The sequence below is a fragment of the Orycteropus afer genome, unplaced genomic scaffold, assembly GCF_000298275.1.
Source record: "Orycteropus afer afer isolate SDZICR_OR568_19922 unplaced genomic scaffold, OryAfe1.0 scaffold00969, whole genome shotgun sequence".
Lineage (NCBI taxonomy): Eukaryota > Metazoa > Chordata > Mammalia > Tubulidentata > Orycteropodidae > Orycteropus > Orycteropus afer.
The window spans coordinates 115,030-122,730 of NW_006922556.1; the positions used below are offsets into that span (position 1 = coordinate 115,030).

Below are 7,701 nucleotides of genomic sequence, written 5' to 3' on the forward strand. Positions count from 1 at the left end.
TCTATTTTCCCAGGATATCCATAAATATACTGGAAGCAGGCCACATTCCTACGGAAACTCCCTTTTAATTGATTGGCTGCTCAAACGATATTCATCTGATCCCATCATGGGAATAACCACATTAATACTGCTTAAACCACACAGAGTTGTGGTCCAGCCAAACTGACACACACCTCCAACCATCACAGGACTCAATAAAAAAACTACTGGAGCTAATAGAGAGGTTCAGCAAAGTGGCAGGATACAAAGTCAACATACCAAAATCAGTTAGATTCCTCTACACCAACAGAGTCCTCTGATAAAGAAATAAGAGAAACAATACTATTTACAATAGCTACTAAAGAGATAAAATATCTAGGAATAAACCTTACCAGAAACACAAAAGATCTATAAAAGAAAACCATAAAACACTACTACAAGAGACAACAAGGACACTATGTAAATAGAAGAATCTACCTTGTTCATGGATTTGTAGACTGAATATTGTGAAAATGTCAATACTACCTAAAGCAATCTACACATTTAACGAAATCCTAATCCAGATACCAACAATTTTTTTTTAAGGACATGGAAAAACCAATTACTAACTTCATATGGAAAGGAAAGAGAACTCGGATAAGCAGAGCACTTCTGAAGAAGAAAAAAAAAGTGGGAGGTCTCACACTCCCAGATCTTATGACCTACTATACAGCCAAAGTAGTCAAAACAGCATGGTATTGGTACAATGATAGACAGATAGACCAATGGAACAGAATCGAAAGTCCAGATATAGACCTGCCCATCTATGGACAGCTGATCTTTGATAAAGGTCCAAAACCCCATTAAATGGGGAAGAGACAGCCTCTTTAACAACTGGTGCTGGCAAAACTGGATATCTACTTGCAGAAAACTGAAACAAGACCCATACCTCACCCCACACACAAAAACAAACTCAAGATGGATAAAAGACTTAAATTTAAAAACCAAAACTATAAAATTCATCAAAGATAAAATAGGGGGGCAAATCTGGGGGCCCTAATTTACGGCATAAATAGACTATCAAGCATAACCCAGAATGCACAGGAGGTAAAAGAGAAGCTAGATGACTGGAAACTTTTAATAATTAAATTCTTATGGTGCATCGAAAGACTTCGTCAAAAGGGTAAAAGGAGAACCTACAGATTGGGATAAAATATTTGCCTATGATATATCTGATAAAGGACTTATCTCCAAAATCTATAGAAAACTTGAACTTCTCAACAACAAAAAGACAAATAACCCAACTGACAAGTAAGCCAAAAACTTGAATAGATGCTTCACCCAAGATGATATACAGGCAGCCAACAAACACATGAGAAATTGCTCATGATCGTTAGTCATTAGAGAGATGCAATTCAAAACAACAGATGAGATATCACCTCACTCCAGCAATAATAGCAAAGTTCAACACCTCAGAAAATCACAAGTGCTGGCGAAGTTGCAGAGATTGCACCTCTTGTGCACTGCTGGTGGGATTGTAATATGGTACAACCATTGTGGCATACAGTATGGTGTTTCCTTAAAAAACTGAAAATAGAAATACTCTTTGACCCAGCAATTCCATTACTAGGAATATATCCTAAAGAGGTAAGAGTCAGGACACAAATAGATATATGTAAACCTGTATTCATCGCAGCACAATTCACTTCAGCAAAGAGATAGATACAACCTGAATGCCCATCAATGGATGAGTGGATTACCAAATTATAGTACATGCACACAATGGAATAAAATGCTACATTAAAGAACAATGAGAGATACACAAATCATCTCAAAATGTGGATAAGCCTGAAGGACATTATGTTGAGTGAAATTTGCAGAAAGACAAAAACTGTATGAGCCCATTACTCTAAAAAGACAAAGAAGGGTTTGCTTGTAAAAGGGAACTTTGTAGGTTACTGGTGTGGGGAGGGAAAGGGAGGGGTTAATTCCAGGCTGGTTGGGGCCCACACACTGACATGGGTAAGGGGAGGGATATATGGAAAGAGTCTGTGACCACCATGATAACATTAGGAAAAGGGAGGACAATTAATTGTGCACATAGGAGATGACAGATGCTAATACCAACCAGTGTGTCCAAAATACTGCATTACTATTAACACCAAACACCAGGCTACAGATAAACACATAAACACCAGAGAGGACCAGATGGGGGTCAGTGAACAGGAGTATACTCTAGACCAAGGATAGATTCAGTGAAGGCTCATCTTGCACAGATACCAGTGATACAAAATACCTGCAATCCTTACAGAAACAATAGAAGACAGACACAGAGTAATTCCTCATAGACACCCAGACACTATGGGAGAGAGATCCAATGGATGTACCATCTCAGGACCATAGTACTGGGGGATGCCAGACTCAATTGGCACAACAAAATACTTAAAAGCTTGTTCTTCATCCTACATTGGTGAGTAGCAACTGGGGTCTTAAAAGCTTTCAAGTGGCCATCTAAGATGCACCTAATGGTGTCCTACCATCAGAAGTGAAGAAGAGTGAAGAAAAACAAAAAGCAAGGGCATTTGGAAGCAATCAGCCCTAGGACACAATGACCCTCAAGACTGGAAGAACTAGATGGTGCCTGGCTACCAATGCCAATCACTCAAAAGAAGATCAAATCTGGAGATCCTGGAAATAGTGGGAGGAAAAATGTGGAAAAATCAAAAAACTCAATAATGACCAGAATTACTGGTCAGATGGATTCTGGTGAGACCACCAATACTATGGCCTTGGGATACATTCTCGACCTGGAATAAAACTCACTCCCAGGGGCTGGCTTTCAGCCCAATAGTTAACAAGATGTACATGCAGATCACTCAACCCAGGGTGACCCACCCACATACTCTATGGAAATACATCCCTTAGAGCAACAGACCACAGGGCATCCTAGGTGCAACATTCTCACAGAGGAAATGCAGGACAAGCAGGGGTGCTTAACTATGAGGGGCATAGGAGGAGGGTTACTGGACAGGGAAAGGAGACTATGTTAGGGTTGGGCATGATCAATGGGGAGTGAAACTAAATGTACATGTAACGTTGAATGTACAACAAACTCTTAAAAATATATATATCACATCCCTGGAGGGTTTGCAGAGGTTACTGCCATCATCAAGGACTTTAAGGATGCGGGGGTGGTGATTCCCACCATATCCTCATTTAATTCACCTATTTGGCTTGTGCAGAAAACAAATGGATCTTGGAGAATGATAGTGGATTATTGTAAACTTAATCAGGTGGTGACTGCAATTGCAGCTGCTGTTCCTGATGTGGTTTCATTGCTTGAGCAAATTAGTAAATCTCCTGGTACTTGGTATGCAGTTATTGATCTGGCCAATGCCTTTTTCTCAATACCAATTTCCAAGGACCATCAGAAGCAGTTTGCCTTCAGCTGGCAAGGCCAACAATACACTTTCACAGTGCTATATCAACTCCCCAGCACTATGTCGTAATTTAGTCTGTAGAGATCTTGATCATCTTTCCCTTCCACAAGACATCATGCTGGCCTATTATATTGATGACTATATTGATGGCATTATGCTTATTGGACCTAGTAAGGAAGAAGTATCGATGACTCTACAGTTATTGGTGAGACATCTGCATGCTAGAGGGTGGGAAATTAACCTGACAAAAATTCAGGCACCTTCCACCTCAGTGAAATTACTAGGGGTTCAGTGGTGTGGATCATGTTGAGATATTCCTACTAAAGTGAAGGATAAATTATTGTGCCTGGTTTCCCCCATAACTGAAAAGGAGGCACAATGTCTGGTGGGCCTCTTTGGATTTTGGAGGCAACATAGCCCTCATTTGGGTGTGTTGCTCCAGCCTGTTTATCAAGTGACTCAGAAAGATGCTAGTTTTGAGTGGGGATCAGAACAACAGAAGGCTCTGCAACAGGTTCAGGCTGCTGTGCAGGCTGCTCTACCACTTGGGCCATATGATCAGGTTGATCCAATGGTGCTTGAAGTGTCTGTAGTAGATAGCAATGCTGTTTGGAGTCTTTGGCAGGTCCCTGCTGGTGAATCACAATGCAGACCCTTGAGATTTTGGAGCAAAGCCTTGCCATCCTATGCAAAAAACTATTCTCCTTTGAGAAACAGTTTCTGGCTTGTTACTGGACTTTAGTAGAGACTGAATGTCTACCCATGGGTCACCAAGTTGTCATGAGGCCTGAGCTGCCCATCATGAACTGGGTGTTATCTGACCCACAGAGTGATAAAGTTGGACATGCACAGCAGCACTCCATCATTAAATGGAAGTGGTATATAAAAGATTAGGCTTGAGCAGAACATGAAGATACAAGTAAGTTGCATGAGGAAGTGGCCCAAATGCCTATGGTCTCCACTCCATTCACATTACCTTCCTTCTCCTAGTCTGCACCTATGGCAGCATGCGGAATTCCTTATGATCAGTTGACTGAGGAAGAGAATACTCGTGCCTGGTTTACAGATGGTTCTGCACGATATGCAGGCTCCACTCCAAAGTGAAAAGCAGTGGTACTGCAACCCTTTTTTGGGACTTCCCTGAAGGACAGTGGTAAAGGGAAATCATTCCAATGGGCAGAACTTCGAGCTGTACATCTGGCTGTTCACTTTGCATGGAACAAGAAATAGCCAGATATAAAATTGTATATGGATTCATGGGCTGTGGCCAATGGCTTGGCCAGATGATCTGGGACTTGGAAGGAACATGATTGAAAAATTGGTGACAAGGATGTATGGGGAAGGGGTATGTGGATAGATCTCTCTGAATGGGCCAAAGAAGTAAAGATATTTGTGTCTCATGTGAATTCCTACCAAAAGGTGACCTCATCAGAGGAGGACTTTAACAATCAGGTGGATAAGATGACATGTTTTGTGAAAACCAGTCATCCTTTTTTGTCAGCTACTCCTGTCATTTTCCAATGGGCTCATGAACAAAGTGGCCATGGTGGCAGGGATGGAGGTTATGCACTGGCTCAGCAGCATGGACTTCCACTTACCAAGGCTGAGTTACTACTGCCACCACTGAGTGTCCAATCTGCCAGTAGCAGAGACCAACACTGAGTCCACCATATGGAACCATTCCTCAGGATGATCAGCAAGCACCCTGGTGGCAAGTTGATTACATTGCACCACTTCCATCATGGAGAGAACAGCGTTTTGTTATTATTGGAATAGATACTTTTTCTGGATATGGATTCACCTTCCCTGCATGCAATGCTTATGCCGAATCACCACCCGTGGACTTACAGAATGCCTTATCCACTGTCATGGTATCCCACACAGCATTGCTTCAGATCAAGAGACTCACTTCACACTAATTGAAGTGTGGCAATGGGCCTATGCTTCTGGAATTCACTGGTCTTACCATGTTCCCCATCATCCTGAAGCAGCTGGCTTGATAGAACAATTGAATGACCTATTAAAAACATAATTAAGGCACCAGCTATGTGGAATTACCTTGAAGGGTTGGGCCAATGTTCTCCAAGAGGCTGTATATACTATAAAGCAGGGTCCAATATATGGTGCTGTTTCTCCAATAGCCAGGATTCACAGGCCCAGAAACCAAGCAGTGGAAACAGGAGTGGTACCACTCACTATTACCCCTAGTGACTCACTCAAATTTCTTTTTGCTTCCTATCCCTGCTACCCTATGCTCTGTGCTTTTGGAGATCTTAGTCCCAAATGGAGGAATACTTCCACCTGGAGGCACAATACTGATTGCATTGAACTGGAAGTTAAGACTGCCACCTGGCCATTTTGGCTTCCTCATGCCTCTGGATCAACAGGCAGAGAAGGCAGTTACTGCACTGTCTGGTGTGATAGGTCCTGATTACCAAGGGAAAATTGAATTGATATTACATAACAGAGGTAAAGAAGGATATGTCTGGAATGCAGGAGATTCTTTAGGACATCCCTTAGTATTACCATGTCCTGTGATTAAAGTCAATGGAAAACTACAGTAACCAAATTCTGATATTACTACTAATGGTGCAGAACCTTCAGGAATGAAGGTTTGGGTCACTCCACCAGGCAAAGAAACATGACTAGCTGAGGTGATTGCTTAGGGCAAGGGAAATACAGAATGGGTGGTGGAAGAAGGTAATTCTGAATATCAGCTACAAACATGTGACCAGTTGCAGAAATGAGGACTGTGAATGTTATATTTCTTCATTGTATGTGTGCATCAAATATTTTTATTTTCCTCTGTTATTAACTACGATACATAAACAAGGTTAATGCATTTCAGTTCTACTCATGTTAGTGTATCATGTTGGGTGCAAATATGACTTTATAATTGTCCTTATTTAGAGATTATACATGGTTAAGGACATGTGTACAACTGCAGAGTTGCCAAGGGGTGGACAGTGATAGTTGGAGTTGTGTGTCCACTCGGCTGGACCACGATTCTGAGTGGTTTAAGCAGTGGTGATGTGGGTATTCCCATGATGAGATTGGGTGTATATGTTTTGAGCAGCCAGTCTTTTGAAAATGAGTTTCCCTAGGGGTGTAGCCTGCTTCACATATATATGGACATCCTGGGAAAAGGAGAGACTCTTCTGTGGCTCTGGATCCTGTTGTGTTGCCTATAACTTTCCATGAGCAAACAATCCACCATTTGGCCTGGTGATCTTGGATTCGTCATCTGTTGGAATCAACAGCTGGTATACTGCCTGCCAACCTTGTACTCGTCAGCCCCTGCAGCTGTGTGAGTTGGAAAAAATGTCCAGCTTGACATTTGATCCAGGAACTTGGGACTCATCCGTTTCTATAAGTGTGTGAGCCATTTTCCTAAGACAAATTTCCCTTTCTCTCTCTCTCTCTCTCTCTCTCTCTCTCTCTCTATATATATAAGCTTTACTGATTTTGCTTCTCTAGGGAACCCAGCCGAGCACAGGCCACATGTATGGAGCAATTCTTTAAATAATTAGGATAGATTCTATACTCTCTTTGTTACATTGTAAAGTGTCTTGTATAGTCACATTCTATTGTTGGAATGACAACTTGTATGATTCTCAATAAAATTAGAAGATACATATGAGCACCAAGTTCTCCCCTTCCTTCTGCAATAGTTCCAGTGATTTTCTTTATCACCTCAGCATGCGTACATGTGTGAACTTAATACATAGGATGCGGTGGGTAATTAGGGTGATTTTCAGTGGTCACTCTTTTCTTTACATGAGCCTGACTGATGACTTCATACATATGTTCAACTGTTAAAGGCTGCCACTGCTCATCACAGTCAAACAACTATAGTCTTGGTATTTGGTAATTTTATCATAAGTGATGTAAAGGTCATAAGTTCTGGTTTGCAAAATACCATCTTCACTTCCAATATCACTTTTAGTTTTGCAAGCTTCTATTTTCCAACAATGAACTCTCTTCATATTTTTGCACATCTGCAGCTTCTCCTTTGTCTTCCTCTTGTCATTTCTCACATAATGCTAACAAAGGTTGGAGTTTTAAACTGTCCTTGCTTTCCAGCATAGTCTCCCTAAATGCAATACCTGTGTTGTGATAAATATGTGCCCATCCCACATCACCATCATCTTTTTCAATGACAAATTCCAATTCATCTGAATATTCCTTCTGTTTGCACTGCTTGTAACATTACACATTTTTGGTCACCAAAAAGTGCCTGCTGCCTGTTGGTATATATGCTTTCACTTTCAATTATCCCTTGTAGTACATTGCCATGTTGGGC

At 41.4% G+C, this 7,701-nt stretch overlaps 1 pseudogene; it reads right to left on the reverse strand.

Annotated features, from left to right (window-relative positions):
- Positions 1-6,950: 6,950 nt before the first annotated feature.
- On the reverse strand, positions 6,951-7,670 carry LOC103212459 (annotated as a pseudogene).
- Between the last annotated feature and the right edge of the window lie 31 nt (positions 7,671-7,701).